General features: G+C 45.1%; 1 long non-coding RNA gene across 1 annotated transcript in view; it reads left to right on the top strand.

Moving 5' to 3' along the window:
- Nucleotides 1-23,449, top strand: part of LOC145514711 (uncharacterized) — a 581,776-nt gene that overhangs the window by 385,502 nt on the left and 172,825 nt on the right. Inside the window, exon 6 of the long non-coding RNA XR_014060312.1 lies at nt 18,557-18,632. This is a non-coding gene — a long non-coding RNA (uncharacterized LOC145514711). The remainder of the gene's footprint in view (nt 1-18,556; nt 18,633-23,449) is intronic.

Raw genomic sequence — 23,449 nt, 5'->3', positions numbered from 1 at the left:
GCTCCTCTCAGACACAGAAAAAGCAAGTCACCTCAGTTTTCTCTATTTAAAGACAGTTCTTTTTACTTCTAAGCATTCTGTCAAGCTAATCAGCCACTTTTGCTTAAGTTGTTGATATAAGTTTTAGCTTCTCTGTCAGTTGTTCACTTACATCTGAATGTCAGTCAATGAGCCTCTTATAAAATGTTTGTATAGATTTGAATCAAAGTGAATGGGAAATGGTCTTCTCAGGTGGCTCAGTGGTAAAGAGCATGCATGCCAATGCAGGAGCAGGAGGAGACATGGGTTGGATCCCTGGGTTGGGAAGATCCCCTGGAGGAGGAAATGGAAACTGACTCCAGTATTCTTGCCAGGATAATCCCATGGACAGAGGAGCCTGGCAGGCTACAGTCTGGGGGATCACAGAGAGTTGGGCATGACTAAATGACTGAGCATGCACGAATGGGAAATAACATCAACATTCTCCTGAGGGCATCATGCTCATGAACCATTATGTAGTCAACTACTTGGCTGCATGTAGGGCTACACGCAGCCCTGCGAGGCTCCCGTTTTACAGCTGAGGAAACTGTGATTCAGAAAAGTAATGATTAGCCTGTGCTCATGCAGATGCTAAATGGCCAAGTGAGCATTTAAACCCTGAGACTCAGTCCTCAAAAGTCATTTGATCTTTTCCCTGCTCACAAATCCCTTGTAACTGAAGTATTTATGAGTCATTCCCCTCTGCATTATTTACAGAAAATGTTTCTCTTGCCAACACTGGACCTAAAGAGTGAATATGGAGGAAATACTTGTTCTGAGTAGCAGTTCTGTATTACCTCCTTGAATGGAACAGTGAAGTGTAAGACAAGGAACCAGACAAAAGAGAATTATGTAGAATCAAGAGGACTTCAGATGATATATGAAGGCGTTAATAGAAAAGTGGCTATTCACAAGGTTATGATTGATTATGTATTTAAAATAAACACAGTTGCCTTTCTTTACTTTGGCTCTGAGAGGGGCTTAACTTTAGCACCATAATGGCCCACTGTTGTCTACATGGCAGGTGGCTGGTACATAAATCCTGGCGAGAGGCGGACTGAGGGACCAATGTATGGATTCCATCTATGAACTGTGCATACCCTGCATTTTTGCAGAGAAACAAACCAGCAGTGTCTGTACTCCCAGGTCTCTGCCTCAGCTTCAGGGAAGAAGCAGTAAGACACTACCTTTCCTTTAGCTTAAAAAGGGAGTTGACTAAGTGAAAATAAGAGTTAATTGTTGCAGTTCCTCGTGTGAAGCATCTTTCAGTATGGAAGATGCATTTTTACAAACTCTAAGTTTACAAAAGTGTCCTCCGGTGTTATCAAGCCCACCCAATGGGATATTTTAGACATCTTCTCAAGAACTCCAAGGCACCCTAATGCCTAGTGGAGTTTGTTAGGAGACGCAAACATTATTACCCAAAGTGGCTCACTCTTTTATATATTACTACATATTTCTTCAATATGGGAACTCAGTAGAATATCAAATACTTTCATGATAACCGTTCCTTCTAATAATTTCTATTCACTATGTGTGTGTCCTTAGTTGCTCAGTCATGTCTGATTCTTTGCAACCCCATGGACAGTAGCCTGCCAGGCCATGGGGATTCTCCAGGCAAGAATACTGGGGTGACCCAGTATGCCATGTCCTCCTCCAGGTGATCTGCCCAACCCAGTGATCGAACTCAGGTCTCCTGCATTGCAAGCGGATTCTTTACCATCTGAGCCAACAGAGGTATAGAAAATAGGAGGAACAACCAAAATCAAAAAGATTCTTCATTGAAAATCCATTCATGTGCCAAAGGCAGATGTGTAAGGAATAGAAATAACTTTTAGAACTATAATTGGCTCTGCCGATCATCGCGTCTACCATCCTGATGTAGCTGTGAGAAAACCAAAGCCCAAATAGGGCTTTGACTTCCACAGAATAAACAATTTTATTAATAGAACCATCAGAAAACAGTTTAGTAATAGAACCATCCCTATTCTACTAGACCAACAATCAACTGTAATTTGATGTCATAATTACTCAGTTACTCTCAACTTCAGACATATATGTAAGTAGAGTCACACAGTGGTTAAAAATTAGTGTAAATTTCTAATTACGCACATATGCACAGACCTCTAATCAGATTACCAGACATTTGTTCAATTATTTTCAGAAACATAGACATCTTAACTGGAGAAGGAAATGGCAACCCACTCCAGTACTCTTGCCTGGAGAATCCTAGGGACGGTGGAGCCTGGTGGGCTGCCGTCTATGGGGTCGCACAGAGTCGGACGTGCCTGAAGCGACTTAGCAGCAGCAGCAGCAGCAGCAGCAACCCACAAGATTCCTTTCTCCTGCACCAGCATCTCCTCCCCACAGCAGGGCACACCAGTGTGTCTCATTGGTTTCTACTTCATTTAGCAGATATTGTTGGGCACCTACTACGTGTCAGATGCCTGAGCTGAGACTTCCTCTGCTCTTAAGATACGCTAGTGAGTGAAACGACAGAAACCAAATAGCTATAGAGAAGAGCCAGCAGAGAACTGCCGCAATTCGAGACGAGGAAACACTGTGTCAGGGGCTTCACCAAGGAGGATTAAACCAAGTGGAAACTGTTAGGATAATGTAGAATGTACCAGAAGAGGAAGGATATAGCTGAGTTTAGGGGGAACTGTGTGCAAAGGCATAGAATTGTAAAACCAGCACAGGCAGATGTGTATGCTTAGGTGTGAATTGTGGGTGAGGGTAGCTAGCAAGTAAGATAGATTCTGGGGGCTATTTCTTAGAGGGCTTTGTAAGCCACGCTGAAGAGCTGCAGGACCCCTGGATACACTGTGAGTGGATATGTGCCAGGAGAGAGCAGAGATCTTCCCATCCACAGACCGATAAGGGTCCCCCTTCCCTCGCACGAGCACCTGTGCATACAAAGGAAAACCCGACAGATACAGAGTTGCTGTGGAAATAGGCTCACTAGCTGGAGGCGTGCCTCAAATTTGGAGCCCAAAGGGGGACCCCCACCAGACATGCAGTGTCGCTGCAGACCCATCTGTAAACTACCTCCCCGAGAGACCCACCGACACACAGTGGCCAGAACCCTTCCTCTCTTCTTAGAGATCTCAAAAGCCCCTCGGTGCACAACCATGTATGACCTGCCCTTGGGACAGATTGAAACACAAGCCCCTACTGACAGAAAGTCTTTTCTCCAGTTTAGGACTTTTGTTTTTGAGAAGAGAATAAGAAGCAGGGACTGTTCCCAGATAATCAATGAACTGGCATGCTGGTGTCCCGCTCTGTTCCGCTCTTGTGTTTTAATAAGCTTAACTGTGAACACAACTCAATGTTATTAAAAAAGAAGCTGTTTCTTCCCAGTCATCCTATAAATGGGCTTCCCTCTGTTATTTCAGAAGTAGTAAAAGCTAATTGTTTTATTTTTCAATTAAGGTCTGCCTGTGTGAGAATGTGTCCATGTGTGTCCCCAACACTGTAGCATCTTTGCAGTGGTACAACTGTCCCTTGGGCAACTGTTTTCCATTTGGTGGTGAGTGGTGGGACTTCAAGTCCACCTCACGTGAGCAGTTGGCAGAGTCTGAGCTAAAATCTCACCCAGAGATGGTACTGCCTGTTTTGTTTGTTTTTTTTTTAATCAGCAAACAAGTTTGAATAATTGAAAGCAAGAGGAAGCGAAGATACCGTTTCTGGAACCTGGTTCGACCAAAGTTTGATAAAATGGCTTTGATTTAAGGGGAGAGAAAGCGACACCATAATGAACTCCAGAATTTCACAGGCGAATTTTGCCATTTTATCAAGGGAACAGGCAAAACCGATGTAACTCAAAGTGCTGATTACCTCGCTCCCTGGATTATGCAAGGTAGTAACTTCTGGGAACAGGGAGACAAATTGGAACAAGTTTTAGGAGGAAATGATGGGTCTGTGCTCATTCAGAACTGTCTCCCTTTCCCCAATCCTACCCGGGCAAAAATGCAAATGGAAATTGCCTGGCAGTTCTTTCTAATCAATCTGCCTCTAGAGGTAGTAAATTCTCCCTGGCCTTCTCTCCGCTCAGCTCTGCTCCAGCTGGAGCATGATGGATCCTCTGCCTTGCGCTGCCTCCTTTAGGGACTCTCCTGGGAAACAGAATCTGCATGTTTGCTGCTAGGAGAGTGGGGGGCGCCTGAGTGCAAGTCCACCAATCTGAAGCTGAATTGTTTCTCAGAGAAAAAGCAGCTTATTAAAAGTCATGATGTTTCATGCCATTGCAGCTCACCAGAAATTACTCAGTAAGATATCCTCTTCACCAGTCATCTGCACAAAGTCCCTGGCATAAGAGAAAGATGTCTGAGTTTGTAATGTCTGAGCGAGCTACTTGTAAATCAACCTTTCTGTGGTGTGCTGTGCTCAGTCGCTTCAGTCATGTCCAACTCTTGGCGACCCCATGGACTGTAGCCCTCCAGGCTCTTCTGTACATGGGATTCTCCAGGAAAGACTATTGAAGTGGGTTGCCATTCCCTTCTCCAGGGGATCTTCCCCACCCAGGGTTTGAACCCGGCTCTCCCACATTGCAGGCAGATTCTTTACCGACTGAGCCACCAGGGAAGCCCCAACCTTACTGTACTTTATCCTATTTACCTGGTTGATGTCAGTCTTACCTGTAGGATTTTATGCCCCGCACTGAGAGGGCCCAGGACTGATGTGTTCGTCTCTTTCTTCTGCATGTCAGGTGAAGGACAGGTTGTGAGAGCTGCTCAATCACTGTTGCATTCATTTATTCATTTAACAAATCAGCTGAGGGTCTGCTCGGAGCCAGCCACTGTGCCCTGGGACCGCAGCAATAAACAAAGGAGCTGTGGCTTCTGCACTCACAGAGCTTACAATATGTAGAGGAGGCTTGACTTAGCTGATAATTCTGGAGAGCAGGAGAAAGGAAGTGAACAGGTACCTGAGAGACTAATGAGAGGAAGGAGCTGCTTTCGATATGAATAGGAAAGCATTTCTGAAAAGGTGTCATCTCAGGTGCTCGTGGTAAAGAACCCACCTGCCAATGCAAGAAACATAAGAGACACGAGTTCGATCCCTGTGTCAGGAAGATCCCCCGGAAGAGGCTATGGCAACCCACTCCAGTATCCTTGCCTGGAGAATACCCATGGACAGAGGAGCCTGGTGGGCTACAGTCCATGGGGTCACAAAACAGTTGGACACAACTTAGTGACTGAGCATGCATGCACACAGTTGGAACTAGGGACTGAGAAGGACTCAGGTGTAGAGAGGGTGAGCAACGAACTCTCTTGGAACCAAGAAGGCTCTGCTTTGTCAGATCTCTGCACTTTTGGGAAACTGCATGTTAGTTTACTAGGACCTGCATAACAGAGTACCCCAGACTGGAGGCTTCAACAGCAGGAATGTATTTGCTCAGGATTCTGGAGGCTGGAAGTCTGAGATGAGAGTGTCACCTGGGTTGGTTCTTTTGACACGTCTCTCCTTGGCCTGCACATGGCCGTTGTCTTCCCTCTGTGTCTTCACATGGTCTTTCCTCTGTATCCATCGGTGTCCAAAGGTCCTTGTCTTATAAAGACACCAGTCATAATGGATCAGGGCCGCTCACATGACCTCATTTTCTATTCATATTTTTATTTATTTTTTACCACCCCACATGACAGGTGGGATCTTAGTTCCCCAACCAGGTATTGAACCCAGGCCCTTAGCAGTGTAAGTGTGGAGTCTTAACCACTAGACCACCAGGGAATTCCCTCAAATGACCTCATTGTAGTTTAACCACCTCTTTAAATGTGGTTCTTTAAAGTCTCTTTAAAGACACTGTTTCCAGATACAGTCACAGCCTCAGATCCTGGGGGTTAGGACGTCAACATATGAATTGGGGGAAAGGGGCACAGTTCAGCCCACAGTACTTGTTGAAGGCCAGTTGGATGGGGTCTTTCAAAGTGTAGAAGGGCCATCGAAGGCAATAAACTAGTGAGTCACAGGGCTGCTTGACTTTCAAGCTACTGCTTTGAGAGAAGGGTGCAGAAGAGCTCATGGAGTGGCAAAAATAAATGTGGGGAGACCAGTTAGGAGCTATGGTGGTTGCCCAAGCAGGAGAAGACAGTGGAAGTGAGGTCTAGAGGAGAGGAGAGAACATCAAGATGGAGCTGGGAAAGCCAGTTTCTGAATGAGTGGAAAAGTTAATGAACAAATGTGTGTTTATGAAACCAATGAATGAGTCAACCCATTCCCCCTAATCACTGTGAAAACCTTGGTTTTGCCCTAATATCAATAGAATGACATTTATCTTTCTTGTCTGTCCCATGTAGGTGAGAGACTTCTCTAAACTGTAGGTGAGTTTGTGTAAGGGAGCCTCTTAATATGTGTGCCAGAGGATAAACACTCTGTTCTCCCCTGGCCTGTCACACACCAGGTAGTCCACATGCATTTTGTCAGGAAGAAGCGTGCAAGGAAAGGGCCTACCTTCACCTTGCTGAACCTTACTAGGCACCCTGGGATTGGCGTTTCTGACTCATATCAGCCTTTCTACTTCTTAGACCACCCCGTCTTTGGGAACGCTTTTACAATGTAAATTGCAAAGTAACTTTTTAAAAAGAAAAGTGGTTTTACTCAATAGTGTTTGTGATATTAGCCAAGCACCATTTTCCACAGTATTTATAGTGGGAGTTTTCTTCATTCACCTCACATGTGCACACACAGGATGAGGGAGCTAGTCTTTGCAATCAGGGATTCAGGGAGCCATTCAGTTGCAGCTCTGGACAGGGCCTTAGTGTCACCAGCCACCCTCTCACTCCATCCCGATTCTAAAGAATCTCCTTTAGAAAAGTTATAGCAGGTACCCCAGCTTCTTCTTGTAGCCTCCCTAGAACAAGGAGCTCACCACTCAATAGCACTGTCCTCCATTCCACTGTTGATTCACTCACTCTGTTAGTGTCCATGTAAACAAGAAAATAAGGTTGTCCTCCCCTTAGTCACATGGCTTGCCCTCTCCTTTCCCGGGACAGCCACCCACCAGTTTGAGGCTCCTTATTCAGCAGTCACATTTCCTCTAGATCCTACACCAGCCTGATTGTGTATCTTCCTGAAGTTGGGTATTGTCTCTCCTAAAATGAGATTCAGGCATCAGAGTGTTCCAGGTGTGTATTGACTGAAAGTCTCTGTCTTGGCTCCTGGAACCACCACTCACTCTGATACCTAAGACCAAAATCTGGGCACTTCCTCCTGTTCTGCTTTCCCTTCTTGTTAGAGACAATATTTGTGTTCCCCTTACATTTCTTTTTTTAAAAAATATGTGTTTACTTATTTAGGCTGCGCCAGGTCTTCCATTTTCTTTGCAGTACTGGGGATGTTTAGTTGCAACACATGAACTCTTAGTTGCGGTAGGTGGGATCTAGTTCCCTGACCAGGGATCGAACCCAGGCCCCCTGCGTTAGAAGTGTCTTAGCCACTGGACCACCAAAGAGATCCCTGCCCCACCCCTGGCCTTAAATTTCATATACTGGAATCCTAACCTCCAGTGTGATGGTATTAGAGGTGGGGCCTTTGTGAGGGTGGAGCCTTCATAATGAAACTAGTGTTCTTACAAAAGAGACCTCAGAAAGCTCTCCCACCCTCGTGGGAGAAGAAGGTAAGAAGTCTGCAGCCTGCAAGCCCAAAGCAGTCCCCCACTCCCAACCCAGGAACACAACCGTGCTGGCACCCTGATCTCAGACTTCCCCCTTCCAGACCTGGAAGAGATAAATATCTATTGTTCATAAGCCACCCAGTCTCTGGTACTTTTTTAAAGCAGCTCAGCTAAGACCATTCTCTTTCTCCATGCAAATTACACAGCCTCGGGATATTTATGCCTTAGTTTTTTTCTTGGATTTTCCTTCCTTAATCTGTTTACAACCCACTAGCTATCCACCCTCTCCCCTAAAGAGTGCAGAAATCTCCAGTGAAAGTATAATACCTGCCTTGAGTCTTCTCTTGCCCTGACATTATAACACTGCCCCAGAGGCTATAAATTGTAGTCTGTGCTTGCCCTTTCCTTTTTTAAGCCTTCAGTGTGGAGGGGTGGGAGGGGTGAGGGGGACAGATTTTCAATGGCTCTACACACCTTATGCATAGAGAGAGTGGTTCAGACAGTAAAGAATCTGCCTACGATGCAGGAGACCTGGGTTAGATCCCTGGGTTGGGAAGATCCCCTGGAGAAGGGAATGGCAACCCACTGCAGTATCCTTGCCTGGAGAATCCCATGGAGAGAGGTACAGTCCATTGGGTGGCAAAGACTTGGACATGACTGAATGACTTTCACTTTCATGCTACGCACCTTAAAGTTCAAGTTCAAACTTCAAATTCCTACCCTGCCCATCATGATCTGTCCATCACCTGACTTCCTAGCTAACCCTCTGTCCCATCCCCATCTCCATTCAGCAATTTTGAATTCCATATTAATCCTCAACCTCATCAGACTCTTTCACTTAGTCGGACTTGCTGTGCCAATGATGACCTTCTCCACTTCTTTGCTGGAGGAGAATTTACTTGTCCATCAGGAATTAGTCTTATCCCTCATGGGAGGTCCTGAGTCAGGCTAGCACACTGTCCTTCACTCCTGAGGCTTTTCCCTGGTCTCAAAGCACAGACATATCACAGTGGGGTGTACTTGTCTGCTGACATGTGTATCCCTCTCACTGAACCATGGACCTTGATTCATCTGTATGTTGGTGTCTGGGGCCATAGCTAGCACAGAGGAGATGTTCAGTGCATGTTTGTTGAGCTAAACTTTCAGCCCCAGTGAATGGGATTCTAAAGGTTAGGGATGCCCTGGTGTGTTTGGGGAGGCCATAATTTGTTTCACATTCATTTTGCAAGTGGTACTGGGCATAAGAAAGATGTAGTCCCATTCTCGACAGAGTCAACTTGACACCCAGGAGTCATCAGGGCTTGGTGAGAACCCTGCATCTAAGCAGTTATGATTTACACTGCAGTTGGAACACCAGATCAAAGACAGTCCAACAATACCTCATCTCAAGAGTCTTGAGCATTCTTCATGGACCAAACATAGCCTCAGCTATAATTGCTAGTAATTTCTTATTGCCTCAGTCCAACCCTGCACATATATTAAATTGATTTGCTAACTGCCCCACTCAAGTATTAAGGGAGAAAAATGTACCCACATTCTAATTAGTAATTTTAAAAAGTAATTTTATACATACTTTTATGATCAAACAATGCAATATAAAACAAATATTTAAAATTTATCATAAAACATAGCTACCCTGATAAGCATAATTTAGAAATCTTTAATGAATTCACCTCAATTAGCCTTTAATTAAATAGCTCATTAAAAGCTGATTTGAATACTGCTCATGGAGAAATTCTTGTTCAACTGTTGTGACAGAACAGGAAGTTAATGAAGTTAAAACTGAGTGCAATTTGAGGGGGAACAGCCCGAAAGTCATAAAGCTACCAGAGGAAATAGAATCTCTGAACTCTGCCTGACACCTGAGACTTTTCATCATAACCAGAAGCTCAAGTGAGTGATAGACCTGAGGCCCTGGGCAAGGATCATGTTTTTCTACCCCTTGTTCTCAGCTTGTGGCTTAGAATGTTGGAGGTGAAAGGTTAATATTTGATGAGTAAACAAATGAACAGTCAAAGCAGATCTGCACACATTCTAAATTCAAGCAAAAGATAAAGTAATACAAAATAAACTTATGTTTATGAAGCACCTACCATGTGTCAAATGTTTTGAATTTTTTTTAATTGAAGTTCCCCTAATAGCCCTTCATACCGAGAGCTAAAATATGATTCCTTCTTTTCAGGTGAAGAAACAGGAGAACAGAGTAGACAGCTGACACAAGGAGTAAATATCTGGGCTGAAATTTTAGTTCTGATGGAAGAGAAAAGTGAAAGTATTAGCCGCTCAGTTGTGTCTGACTCTTTTCAAACCCATGGACTGTAACCCACCAGGCTCCTCTGTCCATTGGATTTCCCAGGCAGGAATCTGGAGTGGGTTGCCATGTCCTTTTCCAGGGATCTTCCCAACCCAGGGATCGAACCCAGGTCTCTCTCATTGCAGGCAGATTCTTTGTCATTTGAGCCATCAGGGAAGCCTGATGGAAGACAGAACCCCAAATATCTAAAATTCTTCAAGACCTCTGTATAGACTTACTTGAAAAAAAAAAAAATATATATATATATATTTTTTTTTTTTTTCAGCTTTCACCTTCTCACGCCTCCCCACTACCAACTCCTTCCAAAGAACATGTCCCCAAGGCTCTGGCTTTTGTTGCCATAGCTCTGTCATTCCTGGGACGTCATCTGTCACATGATTGTCCCAGGAAATGTTGCTTGGGTTCTCCCTCTGGGTAGCTTGAGCCGGGGTTTAGCAAGGAGACTTTGAGGGGCAGAGCAGGCTTTGGAAGGAGTCTTTGGGCTCCAGGCACTGCGAGGGGATGGTGCTCCATCTTGGGAGAGAGGAACAAGAGACACAGTTACCATTTTCATCATCTCAGTCATTTGAGATGAATCTGGAAAGCACCCAGGGAATCCATCTGACCTGAAATCTCCAGCACAAAATCAGGTGCTCCCAGACTTAACAAGGCTGTCACCTGGAAAACCTCCTTCAGAGCCACAGGGCCCGGCTTCCAGGTGGGCAGCTGGACTGAGCCATCTCAGATGCTCAGAAGCATCAAAGCTGCAGGAGAAAGGCCCGAGGGAGCACAAGGAGGACAGACCTGTGTTCTCAGCACAGTGGGATGCAAGAGTCTGCCTGACTGGAGCTGGACCCCTACCGGGGTGCAGGAGGAAACAGTATGGGGAACCCATGCTTAGTCCACAGCAGCTGGTGGCAACTGCCCGGAGCCACCCCTGGCCAAGATGTGGGCTCGAGCAGACCTGGAGCATTTAAGGATCTCAGGATCCAGGGGCTGAGGCATGAGATTGTCTAGCATCTCCACAGTGGCTACAGTGAGAAGATGGAGAGGCTGTGGGTGGGTGGGGAATGTGGGTTTGATAAGTGGGGATCCAGTCTGCGCTCCTCCTGTATGGCAGTGACTACACACCATCTACAGGGTCAGGCAGTCTCTTCCGCTTGGCCTCCCCTCACACACATTATGTCAGGCAGGAATTGTCGAGATTCCCATTTTGTAGAGATTAGTGAGACTCAGTTAGAACAAGTAGGTCACATTGATGGTAAGCAACAGAGATGAGGTTCAAAATAGGTCTCTGCCTCAGTATCCCCTGCTGGCCCTTACACAGACTACTGAGTGTGAGGAGAAGATGGGTGGTCTCCCTAATCTGCAGGGTCCCCTGAAAGCCCCGGCTGGGACATGGGAGCCTCCGTGCCCTGTGGCCTCCAGACTCTAGTGTTCATCTGGCCATCCATCCTCTCTAACTTTGGGCCCGCCAGGACCTAGCACATGCTGAGCACTCAGGAGCTATGTCCTGGGACTTCCTTGGTGGTCAGGTGGTTAAGACTCAGTGCTGCCAGTGCAGGGAGTGTGGTTTCAATCCCTGGTTGGAGAACTAAGGTCCCACATGCTGTGTGGCATGACCAAAAGACTTTTTTAAAGAAGTGTCTGAGGAGGCAGCAGAATCTGCTCGCTCAGTTGTGTCTGACTCTTTGCAACCCCATGGACTCTACAGTCTGTGGAATTCTCCAGGCCAGAATACTGGAGTGGGTCCCCTTCTCCAGCAGATCATCCCAACCCAGGAATCGAAGCAGGGTCTCCTGCGAAGCAGGTGGATTCTTTACCATCTGAGCTACTAGGTAAGCCACTAAAGAAGTGTCTACTGCTGATCTAAGGGAAATAAGGAAATCCCTTGAGGTGTCTTCTCTTTTTCTTTTTTTTAAATTGGAGGATAATTGCTTTACAATATTGTGTTGGCCTGTGCCACACATCAACATTGAATCAGCCACATGTATACATATGTCCCCTCCTTCGTGAACCCTCCCCCCAACTCCCACCCCATCCACCCCGCTAGGTTGTCACAGAGCACTTGGTTGAGCTCCCTGTGTCACACAGCTTCTCTTTCTTTTATGCAAATGTTTTCTGAGCCTCAGTTGGTTAATCTGTAAAATCTGCTTAAACTGCTGCCCACGAACACGTTTTGAAATATGTAAAACACTGCAGGCAGGAAGCTTTGTGTATCTGTCCCCTGCCCGTTTCTGCAGCCTCGCCTTCTGCCGGGGTCTCGCTGTCTTTCTGTGTTCCCGCCTCCCCAGCATTTCGCCTCATCCTTGAATGGACCACAGTCTTTTGCCTGGTCTTGGCAGGGCCTCTTCCCCCTGGCTGGACACTCTTCTCCTCTGTCACACCTTTACCTACTATTTCCTACTCATCCACCCTTTCTTCAAGGAGGCATCCGAGGTAGATTAAGTGCCCACAGGTGTCATCACATGGGAGGCTGTGTGATTTCCTTCTTTAGCATATGATAACTCTGTATATGTACTGAACATCTTCAGGCTTCCCCCGGCGGCTTAGCGTAAAGAATGTGCCTGTAATGCAGGAGACCTGAGTTTGATCCCTGGATTGTGAAGATCCCCTGGAGAAGGAAATGGCAACCCACCCCAATATTCTTGCCTGGAGAATCTCATGGACAGATGAGCCTGTCAGGCTACAGTCACCGGGGTCGCAAAGAGTTGGACATGACCGAAGCGACTTAGCATGCACGCACACACTGAACATCCTCAGCCTCCACTAGGGAAATCTCTGACAAGGAGACATGGTGTCTCTACCCACCATGGGATCACTGGCAGCTGGTTCCTAGTAGATGCTCGATAAATATGTACTAAATGAATAAGTGAGTGAATAAAAATGAATGTGTGGTTGTTAGTATATACACGTGAACAATTCCAAGAGGTAAAATAAATATTCAAGTGTTCACATCTGTGTAAATAGCTCACTCTTGCGTCCTATTCAGACTGCCCCAGGGGCCTCACTGCATTCCTTTCTTCACTTGCCAGGATGCTTCTGTCTACAGGCCTGGCTGTGCCGTGTCAGCATTTCTGGGATGGAGCAAGGACTTCTAGGAAGGTTAAGTTAGAACCACGAGTTCTGTTTCCAGATCATAAGGAGGCTATGGGACACAGAATCATTCAGCTGAAGGTAATTGATTCTGAATACATTTGAAATTTCTTCAGAGGTCCACTGGCATGCATGAGAAAACTCAGGTTGGGTTTCCATCTCCTTGCATGTGCAACTAGCACATTCGTATTCTCTTGCAGCTCCCAGTGCAGAAATACAGTGTGGGTGACAATCAGACATTCCCTTACAGAGGCCAATGGATATCACCATGTATCCAGCAATGATTTATTCCCCATTTGGCCCATATTTTCTTATCCATTACCTCCTTCAATCCTCTTGTTTAATCCTAGACTACAGGACCCATCCATCCATCCATCCATCCATTTGTGTTTTTAAGCATCTGATCTTTGCCTAAGACTGTGGTCTTGCCCCACAGGGTGCAGTTCTCAAGCATGGTCCATACAGTCTCTCAGAGGCCTCGAGCAAGGCTGAGTGACTGTCACCTACAGTATTAGTCTGCTGTGAACTTGTACGCACATTCCTCGATTCCTTGTCTCACTTCTCCACTCTCCCACTGCTCTCCCTGAAATCACCTCCCAAATAAACAACTTGCCCCCAAACCCTTGTCTAAAAGATCTGTTTGGGGAAAGACAAAGATGATGTCACAGAAACATGCTTGTTTCTTCCAGATCACCAACACTGCCTATGGTTTGTGTATTTATTAGAGCCAGCCTGCGCTCACTGTCCATCTCCCATCTTTAGACCGTTAGCTCCACAAGAACAGAGACTCTTACAGCTGTCAGTCCCCATTGACTACCTAGCATCTGGTACACAGCCAGGTGCTCAATGAATCTTTCTGGAGTGAACAAAAGAATACACCGGGCTGTCTTCCCCAGTGCTGGAAATGAAACTGTTTTGACTCAACCCTCACATTCTGAGACAATCAAAGTGAAATATTTATAATATACTCTCATTGAAATAAATGTCATTCAGTAGCATTGGATGTTATGAAGTCATGGGAAAGGGTACCCAGTGAAACCTTCCCAGGGAAGTGATCCCAAAGCCTGATCATAAAGGACACAGAACCCGAGGGAATAGGGCACATACCCCAAGAGTCTGTGGGATTATTGAGAGAGGCAGAATATAAGGTCTTCTTTGTGGACTTGATAGCTGGAAAAGTTATAATGCCCGCTAAAATGGAGGCTCAGAAACAGACTTATTATATTGTTGTAAATATTAATAATATTTGAATAGCAATACTGAATAGCAGGGCTTTCCAGGTGGCGACAGTGGTAAAGAACCCACCTGCCAATGCAGGAGATGTAAGAGATGTGGTTTCAATCCCTTGGGTCAGGCAGATCCCCTGGAGGATAGCATGGCAACCCACTCCAGTGTTCCTGCCTGGAGAACCCCATGGACAGAAGAGTCTGGCGGGCGACAGTCCATAGGGTCACACAGAGTTGGACACTACTGAAGTGACTTAGCACACACGCACTAAATAGTAAAGGTATCAGCAGGAGCATTGAGGACGTTCCCAGATGTGGCTGGTTCTAGAAATTAGGCTGATCTAAAAATACTGTGGAGGTTCTCTCTCATTTTCTGGAGGTGGTGATTAGGGTGGCAGGGAGTGGCAAGGAGGATGGCCCAGGAAGTTTCTTGTCTGCTGAGGCTGTGTTGGTCCTCAGGGGCTGGGAGTCAGGTGCACAGAGCAGATGCCTCCCCGGCAGAGCCTCCTGAGTTCTGAACTCAACTTCTGTCTTTCAAGATCTGTACCTGCGATTGTCAACAGATTCTGTTTTCATTTGTAAATGTCCTTACTGCTGGGATGGATTTGTGGAATTGTCTATCAGCTGTCATCATGGAGTGAGATTCAGATTTGTTTCCTGTATCACAGTGAGGCTGAGTGCTGTAACTAACAACCCCAGAACTTTAGTGGCTTAATTTACAAAAAGTGTATTCCTGCTAAGGTTGTATGGAGTTGGACATTTGAAGGGTGGTCTTCCAGTACTGTGATTCAGAGACACAGAGCTATTCAACCTAGTGGTCCTGTCATCTCCTAAATTTCCAGAGCCCCCGTGGATGCTCTGCACCCTTCCTCCCAGTGCAGTGAGGACAAGCCTTGCAGGTTGCATGGGAGGCTGGCCTGGCCGCCCTAGGGAAGTCTGCTGTTTCTGCTCACATACCATCAGTCGTAACTCAGCTCCATGCTCCACTGAAATGCAAGGGAGCCTGAGAGCCGTGGTCCTGCTGTGTTCCCAGGCAGAAAAGATAACAAGATTTTGTGAAGACCTAGACTTTTCTCCCATACTTTTCAAGGCACATTTGAAAGGATCGTTTGGGGATAGAGGGCTTGAGAAGGTAGTCAAAGATGGCCTTCCCTATTGGTTACTGAAATGTGTTCTGCATTTACTTTTCTGTGCAAGATCATCTTTTCTGCTTTTCAGTTGACAATGAAAAGTTTGCTGGACACATTGATCTGGAATTTGACTCACAGAAATGTGTTCATATTAGGAGTTACTGGAGAATGTGTATCCAAAACACCTTTCTCACTTTAGGAAATGTAAGGTCCAAAAATTAGTGATGTTCAAGGAATGGACTTCCTCTTTGGCAAAATAAAAGAGAGAGAGAGAGAGAAACTGTGTGTCTTGTGTGTGTGTGTGTGTGTGTGTGTGTGTATTATTTGTCCACACTCTGTGTGTGCATCAAAGGCCTTGGGTGATTTTGTGCAGGTGATTTTGAGATATAACAAGTGATAGTGTGTCCTCTGTATCTGTGTCTTAAAAAGGCTCTACTTTAGAGTTGTTGGAACTGACGTGATTTTCTTTCTTAAGAACAAAATTGAGTCTCCAAGGTCAGCAATTTTATTAGATTGTTATTATCATCATCTTCATTTAACAGCAAGTCAACCAGACTGAGAGGTGTTAAGAATTTCCTTCCTTCCAAGGTTATGCAGCTACTAAATGGTGGAGATAGGATTGAGAATTCTTGCCTCCCAAATCCGATGAGAACTCATGCTCAACATAGAATTTCCCAAACCTCTTCGAGTTATTTGCACATTTTAGGAAAAATGCATGTAAATCATTTATAACTATTCCATGTTACTGCCTGAAAATTTGGAGTGGAGTGAAATAAACAAAGGGGCTTCCCAGGTGGCACCCAGTGGTAAAGAACCCGCCTGCCAATGAAGGAGACGTAAGAGACGGGGTTCCATCCCTGGAGCAGGTAGATCCCCTGGAGGAGGGCATGGCAACCCACTCCAGTATTCTTGCCTGGAGAATACCATGGACAGAAGAGCCTGGCAGGCTACAGTCCATGGGGTCGCACAGAGTCGGACGTGACTGAAGCGACTTAACACTCATGCACAGAATAAACAAAATCCATAGCCCCTCTACCCAACTACAATCATGGTTAAAATTTTAGCAAAAAATTAGAACAGACGATATTTATTAAGCACCTCACTCCTCATGTTCCACCTTCAGAAATGGTTCTTGGTAAATGACTAACTCTGTTCAGTCTTTCTTCCTTACACTTTTTTGTAGTATGTGTTTATTGATATTTGGCTGCACTGGATCTTCATTGCTGTGTGCAGGCTGTCTCTAGCTGCAGCCAGTCGGGGCTGTCATGGTACGCAGGCTTCTCACCCTGGTGGTTTCTCTTGTTGTGGAGAACGGGCTCACTGGTGCGTGGGCTTCAGTAGCTGTGGCTCACTGGCTTAGCTATCCCATGGCATGTAGAATCTTCCCAGATCAGGGCTCAAACCCATGTCCCCTGCATTGGCAGGCAGATTCTTAGCCACCGGGGAACCGGGGAAGTCCCTTCTTTGTACTTTTGAATCACCCTTAGTATCTTCTGGAACCTTGGGCTTAGAGAAACCAAATAAACCTCAGGGTTAGTCTAGATTGTGTTTTTCCTGAGAAGTATGTTTTCCAATGCAGAATAGCAGTTTTGAAAACTACAGGCTGAGGGATGACACTGCTCATAGTAGATTCATTTCAGGAAAAGTGGTATGTTTCCCAGTGATATAGCAGTTCTCCAGGAGGCACCAAAATCATGGCAGTTGGGTGCTCTAAATACACTGTTATTAACACGTGTACATTGAATTCAAGTATTGTGACATCTCTCCTTTTTATCTTACTATGGAATAAAAGAAATAATTGAGGAATTTTAAGTAGAGTTCAATAGACACACCCATTCATTCCTCCAATATTAATTGGTGTGTTCTCTGCACAATTTGCTGTAGCAGGTATGAAGGATACCACACAGATAAAATTGTATCTTCTGGTGTGCTTTCTCTTTGGAGTCTGGGAAAGGGGCAGTGGGAGTGCAGCCCTTGGACACCAATGTGGTTTGTTTCTCTTAAGTATGGGAAGTAAAAGGGACACCTCAATGTCACCAGTTTGCTGAGAAGGAAAACTGAGACTTTAAAGCATTTTGTGACTTAATTGAGGGTGAAGCACAAGTAGAAAGTAGTCAGTCTAGAACTCAAACCTATGTTTATGATGCTCCTAATGTAAACGAGGGCAATGTAAGGAGCTATACATGGTCATTTAGACACATTATACCCTAAACACTGCAAGTCCCAGTCTGCCTAGTATTGCTTTCCTGATTACTTGCTTGGGGATCCTCATGACAATTAGCAGCCAGGATGTTCTTCTAGTTATAAGCCCCAAACAAACTCTTTTTTTCTTTTCTCTGAAATTGTGCGGTAGAGAGCCTAGCACAGTGCTTGGCACTTGACAAGAGCTTGACATGTATCATATAATTGTGCACTTGTCACTTTTGAGATGATGATCATGTAATTACCACATTATCTGCCTTTCAAGTGTGCACCCCCCAAAAAAATTTTTAAAATGCTTATTTTGGTCCCTGAGACATTTCCATAAATTACTGAGGAAAAAGTACCAATTTACTGGCAAAATAAAGTTTAAATCTTGACACAAATCTGCTGTAAGTTCAACATGTTTAAAAGGGTGCCTTTGTCCATTGTCTCACTCCAAACGACTGTTGCCCTGGAGTCTTAGGCTGATGTTTTTTAACAAGGAATTGATTTCAATTGGACATGGCACACAAGGTAAGCATTAAAAGGAACTTTTCTTCTTGGCCATATTGTGTGTGTATGAATTACCTTCCACAGGGAAAGTTTTATTATTAATCATTTGTGCCAATAAACGTCTCATTAAATCTAACTTACACTTATGGAGTATGCAATTGTCATTAGATAAATATTATTACATAATCGATAAACTATTAAGAAATCTGTATTTAACTGATATATTCAGAGTGAATTCATAAATGCCCTATCCTAGGGACTATTTGAGAATTTCATAATCTTTTGATTAAAGACTGTAGGATTTTACTGATTGTATTTGTATAAGCCATGTTGTCTTTATTGTAAGGTGTGTTGGTATTTAAAAAATGATTAAACATTTTCAAGAGAAGGGCCACTTCATATTCACCCACCTTTCATCTCCATATTATGAATTATATATTATTCTTTTACTTCTGTATCCTTAATACACTTTTCTCTCTCTTTGTAGGCAATTATACAGTGACTCATCTATATAGCTCATGAGACTTGTCCATTTTTTATGACTACCTGTAAATATGGAGGAAGTGAGTATAAAATTTATAACCAGTTGGACCATATTAATTTTTTGTGTGTAAGAGGGTATCGTAATCATACTGTACTGTTTGAATTTAGGAGGAAATTATTTTAGAATAGTATAGGAAGTGATGAGTGTTTAAATCTAGAAACTCCCTTTAGCCTAGTAGATGACCAATTTCCACAAAAGTCCAGGGTTAGAGAGAGCTGACAGCAATGCTACTTGAATTTATTTTCTGAGAGATGGCAGAAAACCCAGAGTCCAGAGCATAATGAGTGGGTGTTGGCTGCTGAGAAGAGGCAGAATGGAGATGGAACTGGGCTGAGTCAAGGTTAGAGAACTAACCTGCAGAGGGTATTGGTGTCCTAGGAGGCATGATGTACTCAAATCTGGTCTCAGCCCAGCTCTTATATCCACAGTAACCCAACATCAGAATTCTTCAGGGAGCAATCACACTTGAGATGTGGTTCATGGACAAGACCCACACTTGTATCCGTAGTGTCCAGTATAGAGCCCAGCACACTAGTTTTCTAGAAATACTTGTCAAATTGTGGGTGGAGAGAGGATGCAACCAGTGTCAGGGCCCAGATGGAACATCAGAATTTGTGGGCTTGGGTTTAGTACATGGTTGGAAACCTGAGGCATACCTCCAAGAAAAAAAGTCAGCTATGTGAACTGGTCCTAGAGTAAAAGCCAGCATCCTAGGACAGTGAAAGGTGTGTGATCCTCAGAGCTCACTCAAGGAGCAATGGATACCAATCTTAGGTGGGCTGTGTGTCTATTGTTTTCATTTATTCATTTAACAAACAGTTACTGGGCACTAGCTTTGTTCCAAACATTATGTGGAATGTTGAGACACAGAGATTCAATGCTATGAAGCCTGTCTTGGGAGAACTTCTTCCCTAATTGGGAGAAAGACATTCAAACACCATTACAGGACAGGCCAGCACCAGCTCTAAGTGTGGTGTGGGCAGAGTCTCAATATGAGACTCAGTGCCTCCAGGATGGTGGTCTGGATGCCAGGTCTTTTGAGAAAAAGTTCCAAGAGGCCAGATTCTTCCCAGTAGCAGAGTGAACATTGAGTGAACATTCTAGAAACTCCAAATTACAGTTACGTTGTTGGTTATTTCATTTCAAAAGACATTTGGATTGAGTCAGGCAAAGGGCTTTACAGATATTACCTCATTTAATCCTTCCAACAATACTGAGGGATAGGTACTAACATTTCCATTTTACTTGCCCAAGATCTCACAGATAGTATTTGAGGAATTCTGAATTTGAACTCAGAAAATGTCAGTCCAGAATTCATCATCTTAAACCCTACACTGTAATGTGCACAATGATGATTTCAGAGACCTGATCAATGCGTGTGAGGTGAAGTGGGTGGAAGTGGGTGAGTGGAGGTGTCTGGGTATGTCTGGTGGAAAATAGGATTTGAGTTAAATCCCTATGTGGAGGAGAAAGGCCAGCCATTTCATAGTGAGACTCCAGTGAAAGTGGGGCTTTCCTGATAGCTCAGTTGGTAAAGAATCCACTCGAAATGCAGGAGACCCTGGTTTGATTCCTGGGTCTGGAAGATCCCCTGGGGAAGGGAAAAGCAGCCCACTCCAGTATTCTGGTCTGGAGAATTCCATGGGCTGTATAGTCCATGGGGTCGCCAAGAGTCGGACACGACTAAGCGAGTTTCACTTTTACTTTTTCCAGTGCAAATGAGGAGTAGAAATCCATTTGTTTTTTCAAGAGCTCGTTTCCTATGTATATTTATTTTTGGCTGCACTGGATCTTCGTTGCTGTACACGGGAGTTCTCTAGTTGTGGTGAGTGAAAGGCGACTCTCTAGTTGCAGGGTGCGGGCTTCTCATTGCAGTGGCTTCACTTGTCGAGGAGCATGGGCTCTAGGTGCGTGGGCTTCAATAGCTGGGGCACACAAGCTTAGCTGCCCTACAGCATGTAGAATCTTCCCGGATCAGGGCTTGAACCTGTGCCCCCTGCATTGGCAGGCAGATTCTTAACCACTGGACTGCCAGGGAAGTCCATTAAGAACTATTTATTTAACATCTCCACAGAGTCCCAGGGGCTACCCTGGTGACTCAGACAGGAAAGAATCTTCCTACAGTGCAGGAGACCTGGGTTTGATGCTTGGGTCAGGAAAATCCCCTGGAGAAGGAAATGGCTACCCACTCCAGTATTCTTGCCTGGAGAATTCCATGGACAGAGGAGCCTGGAGGGGCTACAGTCCATGCGGTCGCAAAGAGTCAGACTCGACTGGGAGACCAACACTTGCCCTTTTCAGCATGCTGGGCCTTGCACTGGGTGCTGGACATGCAGTGGAAAGCCAGGGAGGGGAGACCTCCTTTGCTTGGAGCTCCCAGGCTAAGGAAGGATTCAGACGAGCCAATGGGTGATTCCAGCAGTGACCAGCAGGTCAGCATAGTGGGGGCACAGAGGAGGGGCTCCTGACCTGGTCAAGGAGTGATTTCTGGAAGAGATAAAGCATGGAGGGAACAGCCTAGAAGGAATCTGAAATGAGGGTTGAGAAGCACACCCAGCAGTCTAGCAAGGGGAATGGAGGCAGGAGTGGAGGGGTTCCAGCTGAAAGACTCCTGAAAGGGGGAGCATCAGAAAGAATCTTGGGTTCCCTGCTGGTCTTCTGAACCCCAGTTCAGGATGGTGCCCATCAGCCCTTGCCAAGGATAGAGTCTAGTGTCTCGGAGGATCATATCACTGGTCACATTTGATTCCTCAAACCCAACCCAGCTCTCCCCTTGTAACAGCAATTTAGTAGGTTTAATTATGGTATACGGAGTTTCTGTGCCAGTCGGCTTTCAAAAGCACTTCTGAAAAGGCCTTTATAAATCTCTACAGTAATGAATTATGAACAACAGGAAAAGGGCTGCAGCGTCCGTCCACCCCTCCCGCTCCTGCGAGGGGAAGGCTGAGCCCGATTCATATATTCTGCTTTGTCTGGCCTTGTTTTCTTTCAGAGACAAGAGAACATCATAACCTTGAGCTATCTGGTAGAAATAAAAGATTGATGTGAAATTTTACTGTGTAAAATTTAGGGCCTTTTCATCCAGAAATGAAAACAATTGAGTATTACTAAAAAAAAAAAAAAAAAAAAAATGAGAAGAACTTATTTTATTCAAACTCTTAAGAACCTTCACCCTAGGAGAAACCTCTTTATGGGAAAATAAATAAATTAATACATGCCTCATAAGAAATAGATGTTTCCAGCAGTTTCAAATCTTGAAGCCCCAGAGTCTGACAGCCTCATTTTAAAACTGCAAGTGCCACTGAAAGGACCCAGGAGGTCACTTAACTCACTTAGGATCGCCAAACATGGATGGGTGAATTCAAACCCAGAGACTCTGTCTCCAGAGCCTTCTCCACAACCACAGCATTGTGTTATGTCTCACCTTCTGGGCCATGTTGGAAAGTTTGCCAGTCACCTCGAGATGCTCTAGAGCACGGAGAAGAGAGGATTTGCCAGAACCCTCCCTGGCTGAGCCTACCCCTGTGGGAGCTGGAAACACCTCTGAAAGGGAGTTGTGCTGAGACTATCTTCTGGGGGTTCATATCTCATTGTCATGGTCATTACAGCTGAGCATCAGTGTGTCTGATTAAGGTGGTGTGGGCAGAGGGTGAGGCTGCCAACACCTGTGGGCACCATCACTCACAGCATCCAGCGCAGTCCAGCCCAGGCTGGACCACTGGTACCCAGTCCTGGTTCTGCTCACAAACCCACTGAGGAAGCAGAAGGCAGAGGAGAGCTGGCCCAACAACAGCTCATAGGATAAAGACCTAACGTGACCTTACCCCAGAAACATATCTATGGTATAATCCACTAGAAAAAAAAAAAAAAAATGGACATGGATATATTCTAGTGATCATTGTTAAAACTTTAAAGGACAAAACCACAGACAAGCAAAACCTTAACATCGTCTCAAAGTGCACTAAGAAAATCAGAATATCCAAAGTAGGGATATGGTAGGTGATGATGACTGGGGCTTCCCTCATAGTTCAGTTGGTAAAGAATCTGCCTATAATTCAGGAGACCCCAGTTTGATTCGTGGGTCAGGAAGATCCACTGGAGAAGGGATAGGCTACCCACTCCAGTTTCCTTGGGCTTCCCTGGTGGCTCAGCTGGTAAAGAATCCACCTGTAATGCCAGAGACCTGGGTTCAATTCCTGGGTTGGGAAGATACCATGGAGAAGGGAAAAGGCTACCCACTCCAGTATTCTGGCCTGGAGAAGTCCATGGATTGTATAGTCCATGGGGTCGCAAAGAGTCAGACACAACTGAGTGACTTTCAGGTGATGAGTACACTCTCCCCAGGATAAATGGCATCACCAGCAGCATTATTGTTACTATTAACTATGGTATTATTACTGTAGTCATCGTTTTTTAGTGTAAAGCCCTCTGCTGAGCATATCAGATGAATTAATTCATATTTCATCAATCTCCACTATGAGATGGGGTTTTTATCCTTACTTTACAAAAAAAGAAAAAAGCAAATGAGACTTAGTTGGTATGCCCAAAGCCACAGAAATGGTAAATATGGAAGGAGGGTGTTCAGAGTTGAATAATTAGGGACTCACAACATCCTCTGTGACCTAAGCTCTTCCCAGCCTCTACTCCACCATCCCCAGGGGGTCAGCATGTGCCCGGATGGCTGCTGCAGTCCCAGGCATTTGAAACAGGCAGAAAGGGGCTTTTGCCTCCCTCTGTGGGTCTCTTATGAGAAAGCTTTTCAGTACATCTGTATCATAGCTCATTGACCAGAGCCACCTGGTCTTAGGGAAGGTCCAGTTTCTAACACAGACTGCC

The sequence above is a fragment of the Giraffa tippelskirchi genome, chromosome 7 (genome assembly GCF_054371585.1).
Source record: "Giraffa tippelskirchi isolate mGirTip1 chromosome 7, T2T-mGirTip1v1.2.pri, whole genome shotgun sequence".
Lineage (NCBI taxonomy): Eukaryota > Metazoa > Chordata > Mammalia > Artiodactyla > Giraffidae > Giraffa > Giraffa tippelskirchi.
Note: the sequence above shows the minus strand (reverse complement) of the source record. Positions and strands in the feature narration are given on the sequence as shown.